The sequence below is a fragment of the Lissotriton helveticus genome, chromosome 7 (genome assembly GCF_964261635.1).
Source record: "Lissotriton helveticus chromosome 7, aLisHel1.1, whole genome shotgun sequence".
Classification (NCBI taxonomy): Eukaryota; Metazoa; Chordata; class Amphibia; order Caudata; family Salamandridae; genus Lissotriton; species Lissotriton helveticus.
This window is the reverse complement of record NC_136068.1, coordinates 496,653,978-496,679,312: the sequence shown is the minus strand read 5'-3', so window position 1 is coordinate 496,679,312 and position 25,335 is coordinate 496,653,978. Positions and strand designations below refer to the sequence as shown.

Here is a 25,335-nt window from a genome sequence, read left to right as displayed (position 1 = left end):
GAGATAAAAATTATTGGGAAGAGAAGTCAGCATTTATGTCAATTGGGAGAGATTCAGTGGCTGGTTAGGGGCAGCAAGTCTAAGCCTGTCCTATCCTCATGGTTTGGGGAGATATACCCTTTCATTCTGATTGGGGTAACTGGAATATTGTTACCTCTTTGGAAAAGTTATTCCCATCAGTAGTAGATGTGAGTTTAGATTAACCCCCTAATAGGAGGTAAAGAGATGCTTAGGGAGCCATACTGAGTGCTAATGTGTTTTGTATAACCAATGCAAATTGTGTAAATGAGAAAAGGCTGAAAAGTATACTGTTTTTCATTTCACATAAAAGCCACTGTTCCTCCCTGCGAGTTCTCATGTACCAGATAGCAGTTCAACATTGGACTATCATAAGTTTAGTTCCATTTGGAGGATAATTTCTGATTCTGAAATATCTGAGAACTGCCTGGTAAATCATGCCTGATTCATTTTGAGCCAGTAGTGCCGTTCCACATCTTTCTTTAGGCCACGCTCTACTATGTCAAAACAAATAATCAGGGTACTTTCTTCTTGTCGTAGCTTTAGTTTCACATCTCCCTGGATTGATTCTGTTTCACTTTAAGTAGGCCACAGAAGTAAAAAGTACGTTGGTGCAAATGGTGTGTTAGGAAATGCTCAACTAGTGGTAGTTTGTGATCGTCTTTATGGATGTTTCGGTAAAGTTCCTGTATAGTTGTTTTGAGCGATCTAGTAGTACTTCCAATATCATGTTGGTTACAAGGACAGGTTATTAGGTAAACCACACTACTACTTTCACAATTTATAAAGTCTTATATTATGAAGAGGTTACCATTGATTCTAAGTTTATTTGTTTTCGTTGTTCCCTAATTACAAATTGAGCAATCGTCAGGTGGTTTCTTCCAACCACGCCTTTGGGTGGTCAGGATGTTGGTGGCGGTGTCAGTGTCATGGCTCTTTAGCAGAGATATTCTAAATGAAAATAAGCTGTTATAGTGAGTGCTGGTGAGTGGGAAAATAGGTGAAAAAGTGATTTAAAAAGTACCTGAGGGTTACCACAAAGTTATATTTAATGCGGGGTCCCATCTGTAGGGATAAAAAGTGTATGTAAATTGTGAGCTTCCCGTAATGGAGAAAGGCAATCTACCAATGTATATGGGTCGACATGTTTCACGTCTCAGTGGTCCAGGAGGGATCCATGGCGTTTCATCAGGACAAAAGAAAGTGAAAAATCCCTACCCCTAGTCGTGGTTTTGTGGGGGGATTATGTATTGTGCGGTATTCACTAATTGCCACAGAATAAAACTAACGGAGGTCGGTCACATAGACTTGATTGGATGACGGGGTGAAGGTGGTTACGCAGGTGAGGGTGTGGACAGGATCCTTTACTTTTGCCTCCAGCAAGGCATCAAAGTGGTCGTTCTTCAGTTCTTCACCCTGTTGTATGTTTTATTGATTGTCATTGATGCATAATGACATGCTCACCACCTGTGTATTGTTGTTTTCAAGCAGCATACCCCCAGCTATTTGGCTCTTCCTCCTGTCCTCTCTAAATGATGTTGCACAGTTATCTTTCCTCTCATCAGGTATCCTAATTGCTGAGACTGGCTTCTGCTCTAGTGGCTGTGGCTTTCGCACCTTGATGTTGCACAGGTATTTTCCTCTCATCAGGTATCCTAATTGCTGAGACTGGCATCTGCTCTAGTGGCTGTGGCTTTCGCACCTTTGCTGAACATGATTGGAACCTGATTTGATTGAACAAAGATGTGGGATTCTCTTCCATGCTGTTTCCCCCTAGTGTAAATCCATTTCCTGAATACATCATTAAGCTTCAAGCCAAACTTCAGTAAAACAGAGATTATGCTGTTGTGAGCCTACTCTGAAATGTGTAATCCACAATTCTGGCCTAGTATCATGATCAATTGAATCCCCCCAGTATTAAGTGTAACAAATCTTGACTTAATTCTACTTTTTTCTGGCTTCTTATATCAGTGCTCCTCCCTCTGCCAGCTTCTGCCGTTTTGTAAAAAAAACTTGCTATGCACTAAGACGATAGTCATGACCATTTGTCCATCACACTTTTACTGTGGAAAGTCTTATATCTAGTCACTATTCTATTTGACATGGCACCAGTAACTAATGCAAAACTAGGCTACACACTTCCTTATGTGTGAACTGACAAGGTCACAGTTCACTGCATTTGGTGGGCTCCACTAGCTCTCAGGAACATGGAAAATGTTAGGTTCTCTATCAAGTCCATCTGATCTGTTATGACCAAAGAGCTTGGTTTTTGATCAACAAGTTTGCCACTTATCATCCATCAATGCTCATTATTATCACTAGATTACCAATCAACAAATGAATTATTCTATCCTTAACAAATCCTGTTTGTTGACCTATACTTTCGTAAACCTAGAAGGGCGGGTGCGCATTTTTGGACCTTATTACTTTTTTATGGAATGCTCTTCCACTGCCTTTACAGTCCATCCCCCACTCCTCAGTCTTCAGATGAGACTTTTAGGCATGGCATTTTGCATTTGCCTCTTAACTATCTTGTATCTTGCGAGCTTGTCTTTTGGATCCTTGGGTATTTACCGCTGCTTAGGCAGGTTGATGTTCATGGCCAATATTGTTATACTCTAATTGAATAGAATTAAACAACAAGGTAATAGATTGAATGGTTTAATTAATACCAGACACTGGAGAACACTACGCCTGATTCCAGTCCTTTGTATTTGCCCACTCTAGACAGAGACCTGCTATATGAAAATCAGCTTTGATCCTGATCTGCTAGAACAGTCCAGCCAAAACTTCCAGACCACTTCTCCAAATGGCAACATAAGCAACCCAGACCGTTTTTGACCTAATTAGGCCTTCTCACTGAGGTATAGCTTGAGTCCTGTGGCACAGAAAGCACAAGAACCACGCCTGAGCAGACCTGTCACCCTTAGGGTGTGAACAGCAGCAAGCAACAAGATGATGGGTAAAATGTTTAAATCAATCTCAGCTGCTGGTGATTGCTAGGGCCACAATCCAGTCCATTGTTTTTTTGATCCATTATGAAGCTCTAGACATATGCAAATCAGTCTTGGTTCTGCTCCAATAGGAAGAGTCCAGTTTGAACTGCCAGACAATCTCCCCTCCAGACAGTAACACAAGAAACCACAGGCTTACGGCTTACGGCTTACTTAGCCACATCATTGAAGTATAGCTTGAACCTTTTGGCACACTGAGCATGGGAGCATATCTGCTGCACCTAGAGTGTGGAAAACAACAAACAACAAGGTGAAGGATGGATGTACAATTAGGAAGGACTTGATCCTTGTGTTCCATCGTTGGTGGGATTTGGAGCTGAATTGCAGAGAAAGGGCTGGTTCAAATTAGTAAGGTTTGTCTGTAGATTGTTGCCAAACATCCAGAATCCCATGACTGCTAGGCAACTTGCAGCACAATACTTGATGGTCGGGGGGAGAAGGGGAATTCTGGTAGCAGGGGAAAAATGATTTTCTTGGAATTCAGAAGTACATTTCTTCAGCCCATGAGATAGCTCTGAAGTTTCAGGCATAGTACCGAGGACAAAGGCATGCAGGTTTTCACATCTACAGAGGATAAAACCAACCTGTTAATATGTAGCCAACACTGCACACAAGTGGAAGGCACCACCTACAGTTATGGTACACAGAATGAATTTACTACCAGGAAGCATAATAGGCTATCTGTCCACCACAAGTATAGGTAAAAAGGCATGCACCTCTGGACTGACCACTAGTCAGATCAACAAACTATCAATTGCCCATAGCCTGTAATTAAGGGGTTGTATCCACCCTTTGCTGTTAGTGGGGGTACAATGAGGGTGTATCCTCTAACCAGCACAGCCTAGCCTCTACTGTTGAGCATCAAACAAATTCATGAGGCACCTCTAGTGGACTCTCAGATTGTCGAGTACATAACATTAGGAGAAAAATAAAGCATGTCAGCAAATAGATAGATGAAGAAGATACAGCATTTCCAATACACACTGAATTCTGTCCCTACACATCCCAGCTTGAACGCATTCACCAATGCCATCCAAATCTCTTGCTACTCATTGAGCTCTACAGATCACACATGCCTACATACTGTGTTTACATTTTTCACAAAATAATAATGTTGAGTTCACTTACAATACACACAAATTATGTCACATTTTACTAAGGGGTATTTTATAGTTTGGTGGACAAGGTACTCTATCGCAAATGAGACAAGGTACCCTGTCTGTCAAAATGACAGTCGTCTGGCCTACTTAGGGTAGGGAGGACTATCAGCTTTCAGTTGAAAGAACACCCATTGGCTCTGCTGACAGAAACCTTTCTCCGACAACCCTATGAAGTAGGGGGCATTAGAAGAACTACTCATCCTATTTAGGGGGACAGTGTGATGTCCTGGCAGTGATGGACAGAAAAAATTGAAATAATGACCTCTACATATAGGGAAAACTCCCTGAGTGTGAGAGTCATTCGTTTTTGTTTTTTTTAAACTCCACTTTGGGAGTTTTTTGTTTGTTAGATGCCTTTCCGAAAGGCATGCGGTCTTCACTTCGGGGGCCCCCTGCGGGCCCCCGGAGTGAAGGACAGCTGGGGGGTGCACACCATTAACAAAGCGGCAAGCACCGCGTGGTGCCTGCTGCTTTGTTAAGGCAAATGCATTAGTGCATTTTTAGCATTGTGGCGGGCGGTGCTGAGTGCGCCGCCCGCCACAAAAATGCAGGATGCGCCCGCCACAGTGGCGGGCGCATCCTAATACCCCCCACGGGACCCCCGCCCTTATGGCGGGTGGTCCAAAACACCGATAGGATGGCGGGCAGACTAAGTCCGCCCGCAATCCTAATGGACCCCTAAGTTTTTAAAAGTTTGGTGGATGGCTCTCAAAACCAACAAGCATTTACAATGCAATGGTCTCGGCATTGTTAAATTTAGAGCTATTGGCATTGCTCATGACATTATTTTTATTTATGTTTTTAAAACATATCAATAAATGGCATTGTCATTTACAATGCTAATAGTTTAATCTCTCGCATATGCGAGACCTATTGCATTTGCACCCACACACAGAGCCACACACACAAAGCCACCCACACAGAGTCATTCACATAGAGCCACCCACACACACACAGAGCCACCCACACAGAGCCACCTACACACACACAGAGCCACCCTCACACAGACCCACCTACACACACAAAGAGCCACCCTCACACAGACCCACCTACAAAAAAAACTACCCATATAGAGCCACACAAACTAAGCCCAACACACACGCAGACAGAGCCACACACAGACAGAGCCACACACACAGAGCCACACGCACACAGAGAGCCACACAGACAGAGCCACACAGACAGTCACACAGACAGTCACACAGACAGAGCCACACACACACACAGAGCCACACACACACACAGAGCCACACACACACACACACAGAGCCACACACACAGACAGAGCCACACACACACAGACAGAGACACACACACACACACCGGCAGACAGAGACACACACACAGAGCCACACACACACACACACAGAGCCCAACACACACACACAGAGCCCAACACACACACACAGAGCCCAACACAAACACACACACAGAGCCCAACACACACACACAGAGCCCAACACACACACACACAGAGCTCAACACACACACACACACACACAGCTCAACACACACACACACACAGAGCCCAACACACACACACAGCCAGAGCCCTCCACACACAGACAGAGCCACACACACACACACACACACACACACACACACATACAGCCAGAGCCACACACAGAGCCCCCCCCACACACACAGACAGAGCCACACACACACACAGGGCCCCCCCCCCCCACACACAGAACCTCCCCCTTTCTGATTACAACTACCGCACGTGCTTCTAACAAAAAATTATAAAATCTACTGAGAACTATAAAATCTCAGATAGGAAAGGCTGGTTAAATGAAAGGCAGAGGAAGAAATGTTGACCCCCATTTTAAGGTAATTTGTTGTACTCTGATTTGCAATCTAGCTAGTACACAGGCATTTATACACTTCAAACATTGTTATTTTATAGACTCTCAGATTATACATTATGAACTCAGGAGTACCAGTCATGGGTTACAACAATTCTTCTACTCAGAGCAGTTACAAAAATAATCTGCTGGCCTATCAAACAAGGGGTCAGATGTGGAACGAGATAGAGAGGGGGAGAAGGAAACAAGGGCAGAGGGAGAGAGAGACACCCCTGGAGGTCAGAAGGGGGGCAAGAGAGAGGGGAGATGGATACAAGGGCAGAGAGAGTGTGGAAAAGTAAATTTTGCCATGTTCTGTGTCCCTACGTGTCATCCATCATATGTTATGTGTGCATGACCAATATGCATATGTTATTCCCCATGTCCGATTAATGACGCAATTATAGTTGTGTCCACCTCTAGTATGCCAGTTTCCAGTCCTCGTGAATACTACGAATACCAGGCCTATGTAAAGCTACGTTGCCACGTTTCTCAGTGTGCACGTTATTTCATTATAAAGTCCCCGTTTCTAGGCCTCAGAAGGGCCTGGACATCAGATTCAGCTCCTGTCTCCTGAAACCTCGCTGAGGAGGGATCCAGCCCCCACCTGTATCCTCGACCTTTCACTTACTTCCTGCCTCGCAGTCCCCGGTGCAGCTCTGCCTCTGAGTCTGCCAAGAATATGTTATGATTCCAGCTATCAGTTTAGTCCTCCTTCTCTGCATTTCTAAGCTACTGAACTGCATCAATAGTTTCCGTCATTGTCTAGCCTATGCGGCTCCATATTAAGAGAAATACTGTATTTAATGGTCATTTAATATTCTTCATCACGCACTATATGTAGAATAAATGCATGCTCCAGTCTTAGAGTCAGTTAGCTTCTCCCCTCATGACTCTTAGTTTATATCAACATGTTCCCTAAACATCAGATACTAGATAGGGTTTAGGTACATGTCGCTCCGACCCTCCAGACTTCAGTCTCTGCTCCTAGCACAGAGTTCATAGCCCCCAGCTTCTCCTAGTAACACGTCATTGTCAGTTTGCGCGCACCATTAGGTTAGAGGTCCCGGCTCCTTGGGTAGCCCCCTCCAATGTTTCCGCCCATTCATGACATATTCTGTTACGTCTGCACCACATGTCTATGTATACGCCCAGTTACACCTCTTTTTACTCTTATCTTTCGCGACTGCTACACGTCACGCCTTCTGTTCCACCCACTGCTACGCCTACTGCAATGTAATGCTATGTGTTTGCGCTATGTATATATGCTCGTGTATTGTTATTAAAAGTGAGAGCGCGCTCATCCCAGACCCAGCCCCAGCAGCTGCTGGGCCCTGTCATCCTATTCCTATGCAGGTTGTCCTGTTCCTGTCCTTATGCTGTATTAAACCTGCAAAACTCCTACTACCTCGAATCTTGACTCTTATTTATTGAGCTATCTGTTATGATATATGTCTAGTCAAAAATAGGGTATTATTTATTTATTTACCACATAATGGCGCCCGAATAGGGACTTGCCCTTTCCCCACGCGTCGGTGAAGCCACGCCGACCCCCTGACCCTCTGCAGTCGTGACGGAACTCTTCTGCGCAGTGGCAGATATTTCTGCTCAGGTATCCCTCAGGCCCACGGAGGAGACGGAGGAGGCGGTCCAGCATCCAGACGAGACGGTGGAGGAACGCGGCGAGTCCCGACCAGAGCCCAAGCCAAGAGTCCAAGGTCCGAGGTATCCGGAGGTCCACCCGTAACTGAAGTCCGAAGTCCGAAGTTCGTCGTCGTAGCAGTCCAGTCCAGTCCGAGGCCTTCCGTTCTTGCTGCCCGGTGAGTACCGTTACTGGGGTGGTATCTAGACAGGGTCAATTTAATTGACTCTGGTCTGTGGGTTGGTGGTACACAGTCCCACAAACGAAGTGTCCACTTCGGTGGATGCGGGTCCTGACGTGTCTCTTTAAGAGACCGGTAAGTTTCGTACTGTTTCAGCAGTGCATCTAGTTTCTGTTCTAGTCAGTTTCTGTTCTCGAGAAAATTCATGTGTTCTGTTCTCAGTATTTCCAGGTAGTATTCTGTTCGAACTGTTATTTTAAATGTCCGTCATGTATTTTAATGTCGTGGTATGAATGGGAAATAAGTATCGTGTTTATTGTGTATTGTATTGTGTCTAGATTACAATTCAGTCATGCCCATATTTTCCAAGTTACGTCAGTTAAAAACTAGAAAGGGTCTGCTGGAAGCAGCAGTTCCCGTCCCGCCTAGGGACAGTCCAGGTCATTTTATGTATCAGAAACATGGCATAAGTGCCATATTGTATCTAGATTTATGGGTAGAGTATACCAAACAGTTAGAAGAAAAGTATAGATGGCCCGTATCGGGTACATGGGATGCCGAATGCATCATGCGAGTAGAAGAAGCATTATGGAAAAAGAAAGCCAGACAGTCACAGAAAGATGCCATCGAGTTATGGCGCAAAGAAGCTCATAAAAGAACCGAAAAAGAAATCAGAAAGTCAGAACTAAGTAGAGAATCCCAAGAACGAGCCCAAGAAAGAGAATTAATCGAGATAGGTGAACGAGTTAGAACTGAGCAATCAGACAGACAGAGGCATGCCCTTATTAAGGGTATGTATCCTCTTCTTGCCGAAGGCTTGCCAAAGGCGACCCCGGAGGCATCCAGTAACTTTCCGCCACCACTAGTTTCGACCAAACTACGTCACAAACCGACCGCAGCTGATATTTTCATCTCGTCCTATTTGGACGACACAGTCCCCGAATATGCAAATCCTGTTCGCGCTCCGCCCGTCCCTGTAAATCAGGTAATTCCTGCTCCTCCAGACACCGGGGTGCCCTTAACAGCCCCCCCGGGTCAGCCCGCCATACAAGTCCAGCCCACGTTACAATTACCGACCCTGCCAGGACGGAAAGCATCAGTTGATGATTCTAGTTTAGGGGCCGCAGGAGGAGGTCTTCCTCAAACCCCGCCGCCATACAAGCGTTTATCAGCACTCGAATTACATGCTCAAGCATCACAGCGTACTCCTAAGAGTAATAAGTCTGTTGCAGAGATCAGGCAAACCCTTGGCGAATGTGTCTATGACCCAGTTCCAGGCGAGTTTAATATGGTTTTATATTCCGTACGCGTAAGGAGGGTGACCGAGTATCTAGTCACCCTACCCAATATGAAAGAAGATCTAGACAGGATATATCGTTTCATCCGTACAGGGGATGACCCACAAAGTATTAGTGATGCCATGTCTCAAAGGAAAGCCGAGATTCAGCGCATGATATTAAAGTTCTTAATTAACTGTCTAATAAGAGAACAGGATTATCCGTCTAAAGACCCGGAAGAAATGAAAACCCTGACAAAGTGGAGTGATAATATAGCCGAAGGAAAACACAATACCATTGGTGCCATGGAAAGTATGTACAAGAAAATCCGTAGAGAGATAATAAAGATACACGAACAGCGTAAAGCCGCACAAGTAAGCGAGAAAGAAAGTACCTCTGATCCTGAAGAGGAAGACGACGAGAATACTGCCAGAATAGCGTATGTAGGAAAATCTAGATTTCCAGATCGCCATTTACGCCTAGAACACAAGTCTATTTTCCATCATCCAGCACCAGAACAAGGTTCCCTAGAACAAGTATTTCAAGCTACCGATCACATTCTGAAATCACGAATCGGTTACAGTGAGTTAAGTACTATGCATGAACAGGAACTAGTCCGATCAGCAGTCAGATGGATTACTGATTCTACCACTTTTCCGGACGAAATAGTGGCACAAATGTTTCTGAAATTGCCCCCAGCCGAGCAGCGACTGGTGGGTATGTATATGATTCAACACCTCATTACTCTGTATGAGGGTCAACATTCTGATCCAGGCCCGTTACATGATATCTTGAACGAGTTACTCCAGTATAGATGGAGAGGTCTAGGTACCGATTTAATTAGCGTCATTCTAGAACAGCGCCATAAATATAGAACATTCTTGAACCCGCATTTTGTTCATGTCTCACCCCCAGAAAGTAAATCATTCCACATAGACAGACAGAATCCGTTACGAGAAGTCCACCCAGTTAGAGGAACGGGTGGCGAAATGCAACGAGTGTTTGTATACACTCCGATCACAAAGATGGAACTCCTCGAAATGAAGAAATTAATTCCCTGTCATGACAAAGATCCAGCAGGGTTCCATAGAGAATTAAAAGACATGCTCCGTATGGGAGAATACACTTACCCAGATATCATTAAAATGTTAAAGGTTCTGCTACCCGCAGGGGTGTATGAAAAGCTAAAGGAAAAAGAATGGGAGGTGGGAGAGAAAAAGATAGATTGGGCAGTCCTAGAAGCAGAAGATAAGATACGTGTACCAGGTACTGGTCTTGGAGAGAAATGTAAAGAATTACCAGAATTATTAATTCAAGTTTTACCCAGATTATTAACAACTAGAAAAGAAGACTGGGACGCAATCTCAGCCTGTAAACAGAAACAAGATGAAGATATTAGTGATTTTTATTCGAGGTTTGAAAAGTGCTTTAGTATCAACAGTGGTCTCAAGACAAGTAGTGAGTCATACCCTCACCTTTTCGTTACTAAATTAGTCGAGAATTCAAGTCCACAAGTTAAAAACCGAGTTTTGAAAGTCGAAAGCACCTGGCAAGCAAATACTCCGTCCCAGATGCTCCAGATGCTCCAGTATCACCAAAATAGAATCAGGGAAGAGCAAGAACACGAGAGAAAACGTATGAAAGACACGAAAATGAAAGTACTAGTTGCACAATCTGTTCCTCAAGACAGTCAGAAGAGGGGTCCGAATCAAGCCAGTCATCCTGCAGCTCCCGTTAAAGGGAACTGCAATTATTGTAAACAGCCAGGTCATTTTATAAATGAGTGTGCAGTCCTGAAACATAACATAGCTACTGGTAAGACTAAAGAAAGACCACGTCCGCCTAGACAAGAACAAGTTTCACAGACTCCTCAGTCACAGAATGCACAACAGACAGTTATAGCACCGCAGCCTATTGCTGCAACACAGCATGTTACATCGCAGATGTACCAGTATGCACAGTCTGAGTATCCAGAGTACCAGCCATATTCATGAAACAGCCTAGAGAGGGAGGTAGGCTTGCCTCTCATCGAGATACCTGTAGATCAAGAAGGTCCCTATGTTCACAGTCAAGTATTAGGGAAAGACAGAAAGTTTTTGATTGATACAGGGGCAAGTAGGACCACAATTAGTCATGCCGAAGTTCCAGGGGCTCCGCTCTCAGGCTCAAGAAATGTTTCCCTTGGATTTTCAGGAAAGCCTATCGTTAATGAGATTTCAAAGCCAGTCACTCTAGAAGTAGGTCCATTGTCCCGCACTACTGATCTGTTACTTACTAAGTCATGTCCAGAAAATCTATTAGGCATTAAAACACTGAAAGAGTTAGGTGCAGTTATATGCTGTTCCCCAGAGGGAATACGTCTGTTCCTACGTGACTTTAAGGGTCACTATGTATTACGAGATTTTGATTCCAGACTGTCTAAAGTTCCGCAGCATTTATGGGCGCAAGGTCCAACTGATGTAGGTTACATGCAAATCACACCCCATCGTGTGACCCTGAAACCAGGTGTAGTGTTACCACGAATCAGGCAGTATAGATTGCCACCTGAGGCTGTAACAGCCTTATCCAAAATTATTGACGAGCTCATGGCTCAAGGAGTAGTTGTAGAAACTGACTCCAACGTATGTAACTCTCCGATCATTCCAGTCATGAAACGTACTGATCCAAATGCACCCCCAGTATATCGATTAGTGATTGATTTACGGGAACTTAATAAATGTATTATTCCGCAGTACCCAGTTGTCCCAGATATCTCTTCCCTATTGACAGCCATTGATTCCGAAGCCATGTTCTTCACTGTCATAGACCTCAAGAACGCATTTTTTAGTGTTCCCATCCATCCAGACAGCCAGTTTCTTTTCGGATTCTGTTTAAATGGAAGGAGCTATATGTTTACACGCGCTCCTCAAGGTTTCACAGAAAGTCCTAGTATTTACAGTCAAGCACTCAAGAGACAACTAGACAATATTCACATGCCAACTGACACTGCCCTGCTCCAGTATGTCGATGATCTACTGATCACAGCCCGTTCTGAACGTGATTGCGAGCGAGCGTCACTTACAGTCTTGTATTTCCTAGCCGAGATGGGACACAAGGTGTCCCCTTCGAAGCTTCAATTCTGTGTCCAGCAAGTGGTCTACTTAGGACACTTACTGTCCAAGAGGGGTAGGCAGTTGACACCAGACCGTATCCAGTTAATAGCGAGTCTTCCTCAGCCCAAGACCCAGAAGGAGGTACGTGCCTTTATCGGCCTTACTTCTTATTGCAGACAATGGATTCCTCAGTATGCATTCCTAGCCAAACCACTGATACAGTTAACGACACAGGAGGCAGCCGTATCGACTGTTCTCCCTTGGACATCTGAACATACACTTAGTTTCAACGAGTTAAAGAAAGCTTTATGTCAAGCTCCAGTTCTAGCCACACCGAACTACAGTAAGCCTTTTACACTTTTCGTTACTGAACGTGAAGGAACAGCATTATCTGTTCTTACACAAGATCAAGCAGGACAATACAAGCCGTGTGCTTACTTTTCTAGCACATTAGATCCGGTAGCCCAGGCTCTGCCTGCGTGCCTCAAGTCAGTTGCAGCCACAGCACTAGCTATCAGACAAAGTGATTCCATAGTCTTAGGACATACCTTGACAGTACAAGTCCCACACTCCGTGGAAGTTCTTTTAAACCGAACACAAACACAGCACTTGACAATTGCACGTTTAACAGGTTATGAATTGACACTGTTTCAGCCACACATAGATATTAGACGCTGCAACATCCTGAATCCTGCTACACTGTTACCATCAGTTAGTTCAAATTCTGCCACACATGATTGTGTGGAAGTAGTCAACATTACGACAAAGCCAAGACAAGACCTGACAGACATTCCGTTACCAGATCCTGACCTGACACTTTATGTGGATGGTTCATGTATGAGAACTAGTACAGGAGAACTAGTCGCCGCGTATGCAGTGACTACTGACACCGAAGTTATTGAAACACACCGTATTGATACCCTGTCCGCTCAAGCAGCAGAGCTAGTTGCTCTGACACAAGCCTGTATACACGCCAAGAACCTGAAAGTTAATGTTTACACAGATTCACGTTACGCATTTGGAGTTGTACACGACTTTGGAGTGCTCTGGCAGGAGAGAGGTTTCATGACTTCTCATGGAACCAAGATTCAGCATGGTATCCTTATTCAAGCTCTGTTAGATGCCATACACTTACCGACATCTATTGCTATCATGAAGTGCAAAGCACATACGAAAGTCACTGACATTATTTCTCAAGGTAATGATCTAGCAGATCGCACAGCCAAGCTTACAGCACAGACTCCAGACATTCCAGTTAACATGACACACACTCCAGATCTGACTACATGTATGACAGTTAAGGACCCTACTCAAGATGTCATAGATATCCAGTTACATGCTACTCCCGATGAAATCAAGAAATGGTCTGAACAAGGAGGGGTCCAGACAGATCAAGGATGGTTAACAAAGGGTAGAGCCACATGGTTTCTCCCCGACTCTATGGTTCAAGTCATCATTAATACCGCACATAGTCCAGCACACTTAGGAGAAAAAGCAATGTTAGACAGTATCCAGAACATTTGGTTCAACAAGCATTTACGAGCTGCAGCCAAGCAGAAAGTCCGTACCTGTATGATATGTTGTCAGTTTAATCCAGGTAAAAGTGTCCCGGTGGAACAAGGTGGATTCCAGCCCCCTGACCACCCTTTTGAGGTCCTCCAGATGGATTATATTCAGATGGAGCGATGTCGAGGTTTCAAGTATGTTCTTGTAGTTGTATGCGCTTTGTCCAGATGGACAGAAGCATATCCAGTCCCCGATTACACAGCCGCGACCACTGCCAAGCAGTTGGTTCGTGAGTTTTTCCCTCGATATGGACTCCCTAGAGTCGTATATTCTGATAACGGTCAGCCATTCTCATCTGAACTCATGAAGCACGTTTCCCTGTTGTTAGGGTACCAGTGGAAGTTTCATTGTGTACGCCATCCTGAAGCAGCCGGTCTAGTCGAGAGACATAATCAGACTCTGAAAATTCGAATTGCCAAAATATGTAAAGATAAGGGTGTGGACTGGCTAGTAGCTCTGCCAGTCGCTTTGTTTTATATGCGCATGGTCGCACATTCCAGATCAGGTCTGTCCCCGTATGAGGTCGTTTTCGGCCGCCCCCCTAACATGTGGGGTACTCCTAGACCCCGAAGTATTACTGATGTTTCATGTAATATGCTGACAGATTACCTAGCTTCCTTGATGTCTGCCCTCAACTCATGTCGTTCACAGGTTGCCGCCGCATTTCCAGACAATACCGAGGTGGCACCGCATGAAATCGTTCCAGGTTCGATGGTGCTCGTCCGGAACTTTGACAGATCAAGTCCGCTGGAGCCACGTTGGAAGGAGCCCCGTCAGGTCCTCCTCACCACCCGTACAGCCGTGAAATTGGAAGGACGCCGCGGCTGGGTGCATCTTTCGCACGTCAAGAAATTCTACGGATTAAAGCCGGTCTCTAAAAACATTTCCCAGGATATCAAGACTTGTCAAAACATTGTTCCTAAGGACTGTCCCGCAAATGACATTGATACAACCCCTCCCCTGTTAGAGAAAACTCCGCAGCAGGAGTATAAGCAAAAACTCCGGTCTAGTAAAATAAGTCAGTCAGTTTGATTGTATAAGTCCTCCCCTAGGTGAAACGGTTAGACTGTTTCTGACATGTATAAAATAGACCCCCATAGTGAGAGAGTTAGTCAAAACTCAAACCGATGTATCGTTTTTCTAAGTTTCATATTATTTCTCAGCATAATGATTTCCTGCACTAGTTACGCATTTTTCCTGTGTTATCCAGTTCCTCATGTAAATAAGCCTTCTAATGTTACAGTAGAACACACGTTTAGTGATCTGCCTCCTCACGAGCTGTCCTACCGCCTCGCTATGCGTAATAACTCATTTATCCGCATGTTACATTATTCACACCAGACCAGCAATGCCACTAATTGTTGGGTGTGTGGTCGACTCCCCCCTTTCCAGACGTCAAAGGGAGTTCTGCCACTCTTTCCTTATCCTTTTTCACATAATGGTTCGTGTGGAGCATGGTCCACGTTAACGTCATCCTCAACAGATATGTCTTTTCTTAACAGCACATGTTTCCCAGACAAGCAAGGTTTCCCCCACAGAACAGGTTTAGATCTAGAAAATGAAGTGTATAATTTAGGTAACTATTCGTCGAATTTCATGGTCCTGAATGTTCAGTCTGATACTACTCCAGACTCACCTGCTATTTCAGTACTACCAGTCAAAGGCGAATTATGTGTCCGAAATAATGGTTCTGTACACGTAGGACATAGTGGTTGTACTACTATTGTCAAGTATAGTGACAGTGGGAAATCTATTTTTAAAGCTTCACGTCATTCTTATTTTGTTTGTGGTCAAACTGCATATGTTCGTCTGCCCCTCGATTGGGAGGGAACCTGTTACATTGCCTTCCTACTGCCACCTGTTTTCCTAGCCCCACCTGACTACCATAGGAATTCCTACCTAGTACATACTAGACACAAGAGAAACCTCCCGATTGTCGATTATACTGAAACTGCTGCAGAGCAATTCATTGATATTGATAAAGGTGTGTTCCCTTATTTAGGTACAGTTGTAAACAGTAAGCTAATCCGTAGGTTAACAAGAACCCTTGAAGCTGTAGTAGATGAGACTGCCTCCGCTCTAGGTAACTTAACCGAAGAGCAATCCTTTATGAGAATTGTTGTGCTCCAGAATCGTCTCGTCCTTGACGTCATACTGGCCGATAGGGGCGGGGCCTGTAGAGTCCTCGGATCTAGTTGCTGCATTTTCATTCCAAATAACGCGCCGTCTGTTTATTCAGCTATAACCAGACTTCACAAAATTGCCCATCTATTACACCAAGATCCAGGCACCTGGACATGGTCCGGTTGGTTCTGGAATATAATTTCCGCCTGGGGATGGAAAGTCCTGTCCTTTCTAGGTATCGCAGTAGCGATCATATTCAGCTGCTGCCTCTGTATACAATGTGGCCCTGCGATTTGCGGCATGTGTGCTACATCCTGCATTCCTAGTATAACTCCTAGTTCTAAATCCCGTTCCAAGACAATTCGAGATGAACAAATGGTACTGTATGAAATGATAGATGGTATCATGAATATTGATGTTTCCTGATGGAAACGTAGTGACAAGGAGGGAATGTGGAAAAGTAAATTTTGCCATGTTCTGTGTCCCTACGTGTCATCCATCATATGTTATGTGTGCATGACCAATATGCATATGTTATTCCCCATGTCCGATTAATGACGCAATTATAGTTGTGTCCACCTCTAGTATGCCAGTTTCCAGTCCTCGTGAATACTACGAATACCAGGCCTATGTAAAGCTACGTTGCCACGTTTCTCAGTGTGCACGTTATTTCATTATAAAGTCCCCGTTTCTAGGCCTCAGAAGGGCCTGGACATCAGATTCAGCTCCTGTCTCCTGAAACCTCGCTGAGGAGGGATCCAGCCCCCACCTGTATCCTCGACCTTTCACTTACTTCCTGCCTCGCAGTCCCCGGTGCAGCTCTGCCTCTGAGTCTGCCAAGAATATGTTATGATTCCAGCTATCAGTTTAGTCCTCCTTCTCTGCATTTCTAAGCTACTGAACTGCATCAATAGTTTCCGTCATTGTCTAGCCTATGCGGCTCCATATTAAGAGAAATACTGTATTTAATGGTCATTTAATATTCTTCATCACGCACTATATGTAGAATAAATGCATGCTCCAGTCTTAGAGTCAGTTAGCTTCTCCCCTCATGACTCTTAGTTTATATCAACATGTTCCCTAAACATCAGATACTAGATAGGGTTTAGGTACATGTCGCTCCGACCCTCCAGACTTCAGTCTCTGCTCCTAGCACAGAGTTCATAGCCCCCAGCTTCTCCTAGTAACACGTCATTGTCAGTTTGCGCGCACCATTAGGTTAGAGGTCCCGGCTCCTTGGGTAGCCCCCTCCAATGTTTCCGCCCATTCATGACATATTCTGTTACGTCTGCACCACATGTCTATGTATACGCCCAGTTACACCTCTTTTTACTCTTATCTTTCGCGACTGCTACACGTCACGCCTTCTGTTCCACCCACTGCTACGCCTACTGCAATGTAATGCTATGTGTTTGCGCTATGTATATATGCTCGTGTATTGTTATTAAAAGTGAGAGCGCGCTCATCCCAGACCCAGCCCCAGCAGCTGCTGGGCCCTGTCATCCTATTCCTATGCAGGTTGTCCTGTTCCTGTCCTTATGCTGTATTAAACCTGCAAAACTCCTACTACCTCGAATCTTGACTCTTATTTATTGAGCTATCTGTTATGATATATGTCTAGTCAAAAATAGGGTATTATTTATTTATTTACCACAAGAGACACACACAAGGATTAGAAGGGGAGCGAGCGAGAGAGAGAAGGAAACAAGGGCAGAGAGAGAAATGCATGGAGGGCAGAAGGGGAGAGAGAGAGAGACAGGGTAGGTGGAAACAAGGGCAGACAGAGACATAGGGAAGTTGAGCGAGATAGTGAGTGGGAGGGGAACAATGGCAGAGGGAGAGACGCATGGAGGTCAGAAGGGGAGAGAGAAACAGGGGAGGTAGGAACAAGGGCAGAGAGAGACACACAGGGAAGTGGAGCGAGATAGGGAGTGGGAGGGTAACAAGGGCAGAGGGGGAGACACGCATGGGGGTCATAAGGGGATAGAGAGACAGGGCAGAGAGAGATACACAGGTGCTCAGAAGTGGGAGAAGAAAGCGAGGGGGAGACGGAAACGAGCAGAAAGTGACATGCATGGGGGCCAGCCGTGGAGCAAGATAGCGAGGGGGTGACGTAACCTAGGGGAGGGAGACGTACACACACAAACAGGGTCAGAAGTGGAGCGGAATAGAGGATCAGATGGAAACCAGGGCAGCAGGAGGGAGATGTGCAAACGGGATCAGAAGTGGAACGAGACAGAGAGGGGTGAAGGAAGCAGAAGAGCAAGCACAAGCAACCAGAGGGGCAGGACAGTAAGCACAAGCAACGAGGGGGACAGGACAGCAAGCACAACAAACGAGGGAGCAGGACAGCAAGCACAACGAACGAGGGGGGCAGCACAGCGTACGAGGGAGCAGGACAGCAAGTACAATGAACGAGGGGGGAGCAGCACAGCGAACGAGGGAGCAGGACAGCAAGCACAACCAACGAGGGGGGCAGCACAATGAACGAGGGAGCAGGACAGCAAGCACAACAAATGGGGGGGGGCAGCACAACAAACGAGGGGGCAGGACAGCAAGCACAACGAACGAGGGGGGCCAGCACAACGAACGAGCTGGCAGGACAGCAAGCACAATGAACGAGGGGGTCAGCACAATGAACAAGGGAGCAGGACAGCAAGCACAACGAACGAGGGGGCAGGACAGCAAACACAATGAACGAGGGGGGCAGCACAACGAACGAGGGGGCAGGACAGCAAGCACAACGAACGAGGGGGGCAGCACAACAAACGAGGTAGCAGGACAGCAAGCACAACAAACGAAGGGGGCAGCACAACAAATGAGGGGGCAGGACATCAAGCACAATGAATGAGGGGGGCAGCACAACGAACGAGGGAGCAGGAAAGCAAGCACAACGAACGAGGGGGGCAGCACAACGAACGAGGGGGCAGGACAGCAAGCACAATGAACGAGGGGGACAGCACAACGAACGAGGGAGCAGGACAGCAAGCACAACGAACGAGGGGGGGGCAGCACAACGAACGAGGGGGCCGGGCAGCAAGCACAACGAACGAGGGGGGGCTGCACAACAAACGAGGGGGCAGGACAGCAAGCACAACAAACTAGGGGGGCAGCACAACGAACGAGGGGGCAGGATAGCAAGCACAACGAACGAGGGGGGCAGCACAACGAACGATGGAGCAGGACAGCAAGCACAACGAACGAGGGGGGCAGCACAACGAACGAGGGGGCAGGACAGCAAGCACAACGAATGAGGGGGGAGCATCACAACGAATGAGGGGGGAGGACAGCAAGCACAACAAACGAGGGGGGCAGCACAACAAATGAGGGGGCAGGACAGCAAGCACAACAAACGAGGGAGCAGGACAGCAAGCACAACGAACGAGGGAGCAGGACAGCAAGCACAACGAACGAGGGAGCAGGACAGCATGCACAACGAACGAGGGGGGGCAGCACAACGAACGGGGGCAGCACAACGAACGAGGGAGCAGGACAGCAAGCACAACGAACGAGGGGGGCAGGACAGCAAGCACAACGAACAAGGGGGGGCAGGACAGCAAGCACAACGAACGAGGGAGCAGGATAGCAAGCACAGCGAACGAGGGGGGGGCAGGACAGCAAGTACTCACCGGAGGACTCGGCAGCGTCTCGACTTCTTCCAGTGGCGGTCGGGCAGAAATGGCGTCAGGAAAGCGGCGCCATTTTCGCATTCGGGGGTGTGTTTTTTGCGATTGAGTGACGGATGACGTCACAGACTTAAAAACTGCAAAAAACACGCCCCCGAATCCGAAAAAGACGGGGCTTGAAAGGAGTGATATCCCTCTCCTCCAATGGCTGGCCTCCATTTAGGAAGCCAGCCAATGGAGAAGAGGGGCGGGTTCAAGCCCCCATACACTGTGTTTACATTAAATCTCGGCTGCACAAACACTGCTGCGCAGTGTAACGCTAGGCCGAGACCTAAAAATGGCTATCCACCACTTTGTGTACCTTGAAAGGAATCAACATGTCAACATTAGGGTGGCTAAACCAATGTTCTCCGCCACCCTGATGGAACCAGTACCACATGCCAATCTCTAGATCTGGACCTAAACTTATTTTGAAAAGTACAATACATTTAAAATTACTTGCAAACTTGATCACTTACTTTGTAGAAAATTGTTGAGAACTGGACCAAGGTCTGGAAAGCTGTATTGTAGGTCTTCTAAACTGTCCAAAAACACTTGACATGCCGAATCTCCTCTTTGGATCACTATGTTCAATAGCCTTGTTAGTTTCTCTTTCTGGTCCATTATTTCATTGATTTTGAAATATTCTTCATATCCTATTAAAGAGCAGGAGTCCAGCTCCCTAAAGATGACATCCACATAGCAATAGAAAATTTCAACAAGTCCACTTTCCAATCTTTCAATAATACTTGATGCACATTCTTCCGTTGCCATTGTATCACATTCACCTAATCTGAAAGGAAATAGAAATGAAGTGAAACATATTTTTTACAAGGAACAAAGATTTATTAGTACAAGTGTTTTCGCTGATTCATATACATCATTGCTCCTTCGCTCTGAGAAGGAAGATCACTAAACAAGTTTCAAACATGCTTTAAAATATTTACATTTTACAATAAAAAGTAACAACCAACACCAAATAAAGTGACAAACAGGCACTGACTCTTAAAGAGGGAGCATCTGCGCTCCTGTGAATGAAAGGTACCTAAATGTAGTGCACCACCCTATTCTATTTTATACTTTTATTTTTTATAGCATCCTCCAAGAATGAGAGGAGGTTAGGCGAGCCTCCTAGGAAACAGGAAAGCATATCCTTGCTAAGAAGTAAGTAACTCTGCCCATATTCCTGTACTTCAGAATCAACAGCCATAAAAGGGCTTAAAGTATACTGTGATGTATGAAAGTATTACTTTCTCCACCTGTGAATCAGGCCTGTCATCCAAGTCAAAAGAAATAATGTATTCATATAAGATATCTCTAAAGCACTTGTTACTCTAGAGCATGTGAGTGCTGCACACTTGAACAAACTGTTACAAGTAGCATTAGAGTAGTCATCAATCTCTGATGCAGTAAACAAATAGTAATAAACTAGGGTATGTAATGTGATATGGTATACATATTGGGGAGATATGTATGTAGTACACTTGTAAAGCGCACAGCTGCCCCAGCAACGGGGCATCCCGGCGCTGTATAACTCTGGGGAACCCGTCCTGGCTTTCCCTGTGGGATGGTCCCTTGCTGGGAGTCCCCAAGGTGGAGCCAGGCATCCCCGGAATTGGTGGGGCCGTTGTGGAGATTAGGCAAGCTAATGCCCAGAGTTGCCGAGTGGAACCCCTGATTAGAGTAAGCACTGAAGCGAGAATTATCGAGTCCGCTGACCAAGGTCCACGACCCTGCCGCGTCGGGAATTGAACCCTGGTCCCAGGCTGACTTCTGCTCTCAGGCCTGCCGCCTCTAACCAGTGAGCCACACACCTGCATCAAAGCAGGTGTGTCTTTAATTGTCGACAGAAGTCAGCAGGGTTGGATTCAGTCTACTTTATTTTGGATAAGGGCTACATAATGTGGTGGTATCCTGAGAATGATGAGTGCTGGCCTTGGGGTGTTTTAAAATAGGGCTTTCTAAAGAAAGGGTATCTTTGCTTCAAAGACCATGTTCTCCACTGGAGAATTTGAGAAGGTTTGTGAGTGACAAGGGTATATCAAGATGTAGAGGTGTGTGTGTGGACAACCCTTTTGAACTTAAAACGTGCTTCAAAAAGAAACCAATGCAAAAAAGCAAGCATGGGGGATATATGTGATCATTGTTTTAAAAGAACACAATGCAGTGGCATGGAAGGTAACTTTCAATGGTTGTAGTGTGGATTGTGGTAGGCCTACCAGAATTGCATTACCAAAGGCTAGACCAGACACAATCAATGCATGAGCTGCAAATTCCAATTGAATGATGTCAGAAAAAGATACATTTGCTTTACGGCCTGTAGGAAGAGGTTTGCTGCTTTCTAGCTCTATTATCTTAGGTATCAGCGAGGTACATATCAAGTGTAAAACCAGAAAGATCACTGTGGGGAAGAGAACAGGTAAGAAGTCTGTAGACATACAAGTAAGAAATTTGGCAGTAATGGTTCTACCCCACCACATTGGTCCAAGTACGAACATTATATGAGCTGAGGTACAAAACCCCCAAGGTTCTACTGGCAGAGAACCCCTTTATAACACAAGTATACAAATAATACAAAAGTAGAGAGAATCACTCAAAACCTTGTATAGTCCTTGGTCCCTTTATCAAGATAAAATGTCTTAAATTTCCAACTGTTTGTGATGCTGTAAAAGCATTTAAATTCTTCATGAGTCCATCCAATAAATTCCAATCACTATTTATTGTAGAAGTTACTGGATTTTATTTGTCACTTTTCTTTAAAAAAATTCACAATTAATATCAAGATCATGAAGAGCATCCACTCCAGAGCACCCTCGGACTCCTGCTGGCACCACATCTTCAACAGCACAAGCACCACCATCGCCCCAGAACTCTGCCGCATCATCAACTGCTCCATGAGCTCCCCACCTTCCCGGAAGACTGGAAGCATGCAGAGAACAACCCCTTGCTGAAGAAACTCTCTGCCAACTCGACAGACCCCAAGAAGTTGAGACCCATCTCTCTTCTACACTTTCCAGCCATGGTCATCAAGAAGGCCAGCATTGCCTAACTTAGGAACGAAACCTCAACCTCTCCCAATCTGGCTTCCAAAGCAACCACAGCACCAAGACAGCTCTCTTCACCACCACATACGACGTCCACACCCTCCTCTAATGAGGTGGAACTGCAGACCTCATCCTCCTGGATCTTTCGGTCACCTTCAGTACCGTCTTTCACCTCACCCTAGGCCACTTGCATCAAAACCCTGCGCCTGCTTGAAGCAGGCGTAAGGCTTGAAGCAGCATTGAAAGAATAGGACCCCCCCCCCCCCAGAGCATTGCTGGAGCTACGTCGCGCTTGCGACGCATCTCCAGCAATGCGCCGCCTTTACGGCACAGATGTGTGACGCATCTGTGCTGTTTTGGCCCCATGGTGCGCAACATTGTAAATGTGGCGCATCATGGGTGACGGAGCTGCGGCGCACAATTACTGGTGCATCCCTGCTAATTTGCAGGGATGCGCCAGTAATTGTAAATCTGCCCCCCTGTATTCTTAGAAGTGTTTGAAGTCAAAAGCAAAATCTTTCCACAGAAATCCTCACTTTCTTTTTGTTCTATAACAATCAGGAGTATGCTGTTAATTCTAACGAAACACGAATTATTAAATTTAACTGGTAGCATTGTAAGAAAACATAATGATCATAGATGCAACATCATCCTAATTGCGTTTTATCGCCCCATGTATGAAATATGTAAATGAAACATTTTCTCGGATAGGTCTCACATTTTTTAAGTGATCTTAACTATGTTTAACTTCAATGATTTTTTAATAAAAATTGAGTACCAGATAACTAAACATTTTATTATTGTATTATTCTTGCTTCTTAGAAAGGTTATTTAAAACAATATAGAGTATGTGTTAGCACATCAGACTTTTCAACATTTAATTTGTAACCAGATACTGCTGAAAACACATTTAGTCCTTGAAAAAAACACTGGCTAGGACGATTCCGGCTTAGAAACATCAAATCTGACTTTCTATTTATTAAATGGAATTGAGAAATTAGTTTATTTATCTGTATATAAGCAACAAAGGTTTCTGAAGGACAAAAAGTAACGGATGTAGGGAACATCCTTGCTTAGTGCCTCTATTAAGAGGAAAAAAAAAAGTCTCAGGAAAGAGCATAATTATGAAATCTGGGTCCAAAACAATGCCATCTAGGAGATCTCGCCATATAATCCACATTAACATAATGGAATGCCTCTTCTGAATCTAATGTTATTGCTGCTGTAGAATCTTTCATTTTTGAAGCACTATGAATAATATATAATGAATAATATTTCATTATCAGAAATAACCAGGCCTTTAGCACACCACATTTTTTCTGAACCAATTAACTTTGGCAATGTTTAATCTATACGCAAAGCCAATATTTTGGCAAATAATTTGCAGTCTATCTTAATTAACAAAATGGGTCTGCAATTTTTACAGTAGGTGTGCCTCAATCTTTCTTACATTGCTTGTGTAAAAGAACCCTCTGCTTTACCTACAAAAATAAAATAATTGTACAGCGCAAACAATCAGGGAACCAAAGTTTTTCAAAAATATTGAAAGAATTCCGCTTTGAAAATATCAGATTTGAGCGCGTTTTCTCTTGATCACTTTTCTGACAGCTTCATATATTTCCTTAATTTCCAGACCAGGTTACATTTTTTAAGGTCAATAAAATGTCTAGCCATTAGAACTAAGTCATGAAAATAGTTATTTCATTGTTCCTCCAAATGTGAAATATCAGGAGTGTAAAGGTCTCTATAATTATTTCCAAACATTAACATATATTATTATCCCTAAATAACACAACTCCTTTATAATTAACTACACTTGTAGAGATTTTCCCTAGCTAGAAGTTTTCCTGTCCTGCTATGCCCACCGTACAAATGAGGCAAACACAAGGAGATGATGAACGGAGCGCTGAAACTTTTCAGACATTCACCCCCCAGTCGCAGATCTGGGTTGAATCCATCATTGTTCTTTAGCTCACATTTCCACCCCAAGTTCAGACCCAGCCATATAATCCCATGAGGTGAAGGATCAAGACAGATCTGCATTTGGCTGGGTCCAAACTGGAGTGGCGTGGTGAGCAAAAGACCGAGGGATTAAACCCAGATCATTGTGACTGGGGAGAATGTTTGCTTTGTTCAGCATTCCGTCCATCATTTGTTCCTTTTGCTTATGTCACCATCGGTGGCAAGGGTATGACCGGACGTGGGTCCCGTACTCATTTATTTTATTTAAGAGGTTTTATATAACGCTGGCTAGACCCGTAGGTATCAGAGCGTTTTACATATGGTAAGCATTTTTTTACATAGGTAAATCAGTTACATTTTTACATAGTTACAACAGAATCCTGACATGGAGACAAGCCAAGTTACATAGTTACATCCATTACTACAACCTTAAATATAATAGAAAACAGGTCCAATGGTGTGTAGAGGGGAGTCAGAATAAAGAACAGAACTAGGCAAGGAGGATCGAACATCAGGGGAACACCACAAAGTTAGGGTAAGCGACTAGAAAAAATCCCAGAAAGTGTCAAAAAGATCTGCAACATCCAGAGCGGGACCCCTCGCTGCATCGGGTAGGATTAGAAATGGGAAGGGAAGGGAAGGGAGGAGGGGGAGAAAGGGAGCATAACAGTGACCAAACGATTGAAGCGGGTTGCAGGAGTTCAAGTGGGGAGATCGATTTAGGCAATGGTCAGACTGGAGCCCAC

General features: G+C 45.0%; 1 pseudogene across 1 annotated transcript in view; it reads right to left on the bottom strand.

Annotated features, from left to right (window-relative positions):
• LOC144768673 (interferon-induced very large GTPase 1-like) overlaps window positions 1–25,335 on the bottom strand; it is a 222,277-nt pseudogene that overhangs the window by 113,008 nt on the left and 83,934 nt on the right. The window contains exon 3 of the transcript XR_013598609.1: window positions 20,063–20,376. The product of XR_013598609.1 is annotated as an interferon-induced very large GTPase 1-like (transcript). The remainder of the gene's footprint in view (window positions 1–20,062; window positions 20,377–25,335) is intronic.